Here is a 7,610-nt window from a genome sequence, read left to right on the forward strand (position 1 = left end):
CAAATTCATAACCCTTTTTTAAAGTTGTATATAGCTTGATTTTACTAGGAATCATAGTGACTAACTACATGATCTTCTCTCACTGGGCAATGAATCACTTTCTGTAAGTGAAAGGATTCTAGCCCATTGAAACTTAATTTTTAGGTGTGTAAACATTATTTTCCAGGTCACATCTACCTTGGTAAAACTTGGGATGGTAGAAACAATTACAAAGCACTATTTCTATATATTTGTTCCCACTTGGTCTTCAGAAATTTCAGCCTTCTCAAATTTGGCGAGATGGTCTGTGTGTGGTAAGTTGTTTTAGTCGTGTCTAACTCTTTGTGACCCCGTGGACTGTAGCCCACCAGCCTCCTCTGTCCATGGGTTTCTCCTGGCAAGAATACTGGAGTGGGGTGCCATTTTCCTCCTCCAGAGGTCTCTGAGAATTATCTGTAAAATCGAAGCATAATAATAACATTAGAATATATGCAAATCAGGACTCAAATATAAATATTGCTCAAATCCAGAAGCAGGAAGTGCAATACAAAACTGCCTCTTTTAGCATGTCAAAAGTTATGAATTAAGTTGAATTAATACATTATAAGAAAAAACAGGTCAGTCAGAAAAGAAAGTAGATGATCAGTAATGGAAGTCTGCAAAGTTATGGAAGTTGACTTGCCCTAACATCCCAGCTGTGCCCAAGAGAAGTTCTCCTGGCCTGTGGACTTCATCTCTCTGGGGACAAGAACAGCTTTTTTGAAGTGACACAGCTGAAAGTCCCCACAACAATCAATCCCATTAAACATCAGGACTTAAAGACAAGAGGTGCTGATTTAATTCTATGATCACTAAGTTAACAGGGTACAACTCGAGGTCCCTTTGGCAGTTAAATTTCTTGCTTTAAAGACATTGTTTACATTTAGATTTATATACTAGTCATTTGTATGCAGGGTTAATTTGAGTGTATCCATTGAAGAATGGTCTGCTTACTCTCTGATTATGAAAAGGATCAATTAGTTGAGCTTGTAAATTTGAGAGAAAGGATTCTGGAGAAGTATGATTTCACTGAAGTACCAATATGAAGATTCTTGGTAGCAGACTCTCATCTTGGCCCCACCCTACCAAGACAGATAGCCCACAACAGAAGTAATGCAGTTACCTTAGAACATTTAGAATACAGAAAAAAATCAGTCACAATTTTACCAGTGTTACAGTTTTGATGTCATTGTTACTTTTGAGGTGTTTACATGTAATCTTGGTGCGTGGTTATATATATAGTATATATATATATACAATGTTGTATATACATATAACTGAGGTCCTGAATTTTTTTCCCAAAATGGTAACTTTTATTTTTTATTGAAGTATAGTTGAAGTATAGTTGATTTACAATGTTGTGTTAATTTCTGCTCTATATTAAAGTGATTCAGTTATACACATAAATACATTCTTTTAAAATATTCTTTCCCATTATGATTTATCATAGGATATTTATTAATAATATAGTTCTCTGTGCTATACAGTAGGACCTTGTTGTTTATCCGTTTCATGTATAGTAGCTTAAATCTGCTAACCTAAGCTTGTACTCCATCTCTGCCCAACCCCTTCCCCATTGGCAACCACAAATCTGTTCTCTATATCCATGACTCTTTCTGTTTCATAGATAGGTCCATTTGTGTCGCATTTTAGATGCCACATATAAGTGATAGCGTATGGTGTTTGTCTTTCTCTTTCTGACTTATTTACTTAGCATGATAATCTCTGGTTGCATCCATGTTGTTGTAAATGTCATAATTTTGTTCTTTTTTATGGTTGAGTAGTATTCCATTGTAATGGCAACCCACTCCAGTGTTCTTGCCTGGAGAATCCCAGGGACGGGGGAGCCTGGTGGGCTGCCGTCTATGGGGTCACACAGAGTCGGACATGACTGAAGTGACTTAGCAGCAGCAGCAGTATTCCATTGTAAATATGTACACATCTTATTTATCAGTTTATCTATCAGTGGACATCTACGTTGTTTACATGTCTTGGTTATTGTGAATAGTGCTGATATGAACATAGGGGTTGCATGTGTCTTTTTAGAGTTTTGTCTGTATATATGCCCAGGAGTGGGATTGCTGGATCATATGGTAATTCTCTTTTTAGTTTTCCGAGAAACTTCCATACTGTTTTCCATGTTGGTTGCACCCATTTATATTCTCACCAACAGTGTAAGAGGGTTTCCTTTTCTCCACATCCTTTCCAGCCTTTGTTGCCTGTAGAGTTTTTACTGATGGCCATTCTGACCAGTGTGAGGTGATATTTCACTGTAGTTTTGATTTGCATTTCTCTAATAATTAGTGATGTTGAGCATCTTTTTTATGTGCCTATTGGCCATTTGTATTTCTTCTTTAGAGAAATGTCTATTTAGGTCCTCTGCCCATTTTTTGATCAAGTTGTTTATTTTTTTGTTGTTGAGTTGTATGAGCTGTTTGTATATTTTGGAAATTAAGCCCTTGTTTGTTGCATTGTTGGCAAATATTTTCTTGCATTTTGTAGGTTGTCTTTCTATTTATGGTTTCTTTTCCTATACAAAAGCTTGTAACTTTGATTAGGTCCCATTTGTTTATTTTTGTCATTGTTTCTATTGCCTTGGGAGCCTGACCTAAGAAAACATTGGTACAATTTATGTCAGAGAATGTTTTGCCTATGATCTCTTCTATAGGTCCTGAATTTTTAATGAAATGTTGCTTTTTCTGTGTACAGTCATTTCATAAATGTTTATTGAATTGATATTATATTCTAGGTATTGCTTAGGTGCTGGGTGGATAAAAGCTTTTGCCTTCAAGGAATGTACCTTCTAAAATGAGGGAGAGAAAAATAAACAAAGGAAACATTAAACAAGTGGCATGTCTGATGGCAATCAATGACATGAAGAGCAAGTAAAGCAGTGCAAGGAAGGAGAGAGTGATGGATGTGCTCCAGGAAAGGGTGTCAGGGAAGACTTCTCAGAGGAATAAAGGTCTGACTCAACTCTCAAGAGAATACATTATTAAATGAAAAGAGGGAAGATCTAGAGTGAGTTAGATTTGGGATTACTGATGTGTATTGCTAAAGACCAACTTATTTCTTCAGACTTAGGAGTGGGTTAGATATATTACGGCTATTAAATATTTATCAGCTCTGGCATTTTAGAATATTGGACATATTTATTATCTCAAAATACAGGCATGTATATTTGTATGCACACTCATTGGACTAGAAGGGAAAGAGTAATGTGTAAGTGTGAATGCTTCCATGTAAGAAAGATTCACTGGACCCTCCTGAAAGATTCCAGATCTTTCAAGAATCTTACTCTCTCTCTGTATATTAAATACTCAAGTAAAGGAACCGATTTTCGTGCCCCGAATTACTAGATATAATCACAAGACTTTCCTATCCATTATAGAATCTTCACTTTGTATTCCCCAAATTAGAGTCTAGGTTCATGTCCTTGATAAAGTTTTCACAGTTAGTTGACAGTCATTTGAATCAAATTTATTATGAGGTGATTTTTGACTGTCCTATTTCCAGCTAATCTCTCGTTCACCTAATCAATGCTTATCAAGCTCATATTATGTGCCAGCTATTAAGGAGTTGAGGCCAGAGATGGAAGACATAATCCGTATCCTGACAGAGCTCTTGCAGCGGAAACAATCAGCATGGCAGGGCAGGTGCTGTGATGGAGGCAGCGCAAGGCGTGCAGAACAAGAGGCCTGGGTAGGCAGCCTGTGAGGCCTCTAGAGCCCTCATTGTAAAAGGAGACACGATATCAAGGGCGCATGCCATAATTTAGTTAGCAGTTCCCTTATTTTTTGTGCCTGATGATTGCTTCTAATTTTTCATTCATATAGGTTAGAAGCAATTTCACTTCTAGATATGTGCACCAAAGAATTAAAAGCAGGTACTCAGACAGATACTTGTACACCAGCATTCACAGTAGCGTTGTTTGCAATAACCAAAAGATGGAAACAATAAAAATGCCCATGAATGAATAAATGGATTAACAAAATGTGACATATATATGATATATATTATATGCATTCTGATGCTGGATACAGTATGAACAAACCTGAAATATTATGCTAAATAAAATAAGCTGGACACAAAAGGATAAATATGATTCCACTTATGTAAAGTGCATCAGTTCAGTTCAGTTCAGTTCAGTTGCTCAGTCGTGTCTGACTCTTTGCGACCCCATGAATCGCAGCACGCCAGGCCTCCCTGTCCACCACCAACTTCCGGAGTTCACCCAGACTCACGTCCATTGAGTCAGTGATGCCATCCAGCCATCTCATCCTCTGTCATCCCCTTCTCCTCCTGCCCCCAATCCCTCCCAGCATCAGAGTCTGTTCCAATGAGTCAACTCTTCGCATAAGGTGGCCAAAGTACTGGAGCTTCAGCTTCAGCATCATTCCTTCCAAAGAAATCCCAGGGCTGATCTCCTTCAGAATGGACTGGTTGGATCTCCTTGCAGTCCAAGGGACTTTCAAGAGTCTTCTCCAACACCACAGTTCAAAGGCATCAATTCTTCAGCGCTCAGCCTTCTTCACAGTCCAACTCTCACATCCATACATGACCACAGGAAAAACCATAGCCTTGACTAGAGACAGAAAATAGAATAGTGGTTACCAGGAGCTAACCACTCTTGATGAGAAGGGAATGGGGAGTTATTGTTTAAAGGGTACAGAGCTTATGTTGACAATGATGAAAAAGTCCTGGATATGAATAGTGGTAATGGTTGCATGACAGTGCGAATTTTCTTAATGCCACAGACTGTGCACCTAAAATTAAAGTATATATATATCTTTAATCACAGGTTAAAAAAAATAAGCTGAGATGGTATTCCAGTGTGTATAGGAAATACATATATCCTAATATGTAATACAGATTTCCCAGAATTTGGATTATTTCCTTATTTTAGACCTTAGAAGAAATCTTCCTAGATCAGAGCTTATGACATTTAATAAATGTCACCAAATTGTTTTGTGAAAACAACTGTGTAGGTTTACAGCTCTCCCAGGCGCAGTGCTGATGTCATTATTCATGCGCCAGCCTGCATCCCTGCCAAAAGGGAAGAAAATTGTTTTGAAAATTCACCAGTGAAGGACTAAGCCTTGAGTTAGGATCCAGATTAAATTATGAATAAAAAAAAACGGTGCTTTGTTTTAATATGCACTTCTTTATTAGTGAGGTGTGGTGCTGGAGAAGATTCTGGAAAGTCCCTTGGACTGCAAGGAGATCCAACCAGTCCATCCTAAAGCAGATCAGTCCTGGGTATTCATTGGTAGGACTGATGCTGAGGCTGAAACTCCGGTACTTTGGCCACCTGATGCGAAGAGCTGACTCATTTGAAAAGACCCTGATGCTGGGAAAGATTGAGGGCAGGAGGAGAAGGGGACGACAGAGGATGAGACGGTTGGATGGCATCACCGACTTGATGGACATGAGTTTGAGTGAACTCCGGGAGTTGGTGATGGACAGGGAGTCCTGGCATGCTGTGGTTCACGGGGTTGCAAAGAGTGAGACATGACTGAGTGACTGAACTGAACTGAACTCTCTTGGTTTTTTTTTTTTTTTAACTGGATGTATTTCCTATTGTTTGTTCTCTGGTTTCTTAGAGTATTTTAAAATTCATTTCTCACCTTAAGACAGCTTAGCAACACACACACACACACAAACAGGGCATTTTAAAAGTGAGAAAATTGGAGCAGAGGGAAACTAATGGTAGAAAAATAAAATGAAGACAAGGTAAGTTATTAAATATGGAGTTTACTGAGGGATCTGACTAGAGGAAGGCAACGCATTTGTCACTGACTTTTCTGGAAGCTAATGGAAAGAAAGAGAAACAAGATACATAGCTTGATGAGTTCAGCCAACACTTGCTTGGTTAACATCACATTATTTCCTGGTATAGATTCTGAAACAGATTCTTCCTGTAGGTTCATATACTAGACTGCATTGAAAAATCATAGGAGCCGTATTTTCCAACCCACCTGATTTTGCAAAACCTCTTCACTGCCACTCAAGAGGTGGAGTCTCTTTCCCCCTCTCCTTCAGCCTGGGCTGGCTTGAAACTGCTGGCCGGGATTAATAGAACCTGGCAGAAGCAAGGCTGTATGACTTCCGAGGCAAGGCAGTGAAGGGCAACCCGGTTTCCACCTGGCTCTTTTTCCTGGGAGAGATGCCTGGGAAGCCTGGAGCCCACATATGAAAAGTCTGGGCACCTTGAAGTTGCCATAATGTAAAGACCACGTGATGGAGATAAAGAGATGCATCCAATCATATGGAGCTGAGTGGGAGGAGATGAGCCATCCCTGCTGAGCACTGCTGAGGTTGCAGATTCATGAGCCAAAATAAGTTTTTCCTTTTTAGATTTTTTTGGTGTGGACCATTTTTAAAGTCTTCACTGAATTTGTTGCAATATTGTTTCTGTTTTGGTTTTTTGGTCCAGAGGCTGTGGAGCTTAGCTCCCTGCAGAATTGAACCTGCACCCCCTGCATTGGAAGTGCAGAGTCTTAACCACTGGACCTCCAGGGAAGTCCCTCAAATAAGTTTTATTTGTTGCTTTAACCTGGTGTGTTTTACGGTGGTTTGTTATGTAGCAGTAAGTAACTGGACAAGTTTATTTAAAGGAAATATAAAACTCTAGCAACTTCTCTTCCTTGGCTGATGCCTGTGAAGTTGGCAGCCATCTCCAACTCCGCATCTTGGCTGCTCTCAGACCCTTCATGAAGTCCAATGATCATCAAAAAGAGGGCCACAAAGTTCATCTGACACCTGTCAGACCTATATGTGCACATTTAAGCAGAACTGGAGGAAACCAAGAGGCATTGACAATGGGGTGCACAGGAGATTCAGTGATGCCCAACATCAGTTACCTGAGCAGCTAGAAAACAAAGCACATGCTGCCCAGCAGCTTCCACAAGTTCCTGGTCCACAACATCAAGGAGCTTGAAGTGCTACTGATGTGCAACACATGTCACTGCGCTGAGACTGCTCACAACGTCTCCTCCAAGACCCACAGAGCCACTGTGGAAAGGGCAGCCCAACTGTTCACTGGAGTCACCAATCCCAACGCCAGACTGTGCAGCTAAGAAAATGAATAGACAGCTCCTTTGCACATTTTGTTTGTGTTAATAAAGCTGTAAAACTCAGACAAAACAATAACAAACAAAACAAAACAAAACATTCAGCGGCAGTGTTTTACAGCATCAGTGTGCCAAACACATATGGGGTTGAGCTGTTGGGCTCTGTACAGGCTGGAGCTGGGAGCTCCAGCGCCCATCAGTGAAACAGTTATACTGGCTTTGGAAACAAAGCAGTTTGAATGCCTTTGAACCTTCCTGCACATTTTTGGAAACCGTGTCACTCTTGTTAACAGTATACTTATAGTGTGTTCCGCTCATAAATAATCTTTAATACAAATATTCAGAGCTTCTTCTTAAAGACCATTTGACTCTCACAGAGAACACCTTAAGTAAAACAAACAGCTTCCTGGTAGAGGCTTATATTTATTTGATGGCAAACTATAGGATATTCTAGACTCTTTTTTTTTTGATGACGAATTCAAGTGAACCAGAAAGAGATTCCAGATACCTGCTAAGAGC

The 7,610-nt window shown here is 39.7% G+C and overlaps 1 pseudogene; it reads left to right on the forward strand.

Moving 5' to 3' along the window:
- Nucleotides 1-279: 279 nt before the first annotated feature.
- Nucleotides 280-7,109, forward strand: LOC129630321 (60S ribosomal protein L32-like; annotated as a pseudogene).
- Nucleotides 7,110-7,610: the final 501 nt, after the last annotated feature.

Source organism: Bubalus kerabau, chromosome 16 (assembly GCF_029407905.1).
Source record: "Bubalus kerabau isolate K-KA32 ecotype Philippines breed swamp buffalo chromosome 16, PCC_UOA_SB_1v2, whole genome shotgun sequence".
Lineage (NCBI taxonomy): Eukaryota > Metazoa > Chordata > Mammalia > Artiodactyla > Bovidae > Bubalus > Bubalus kerabau.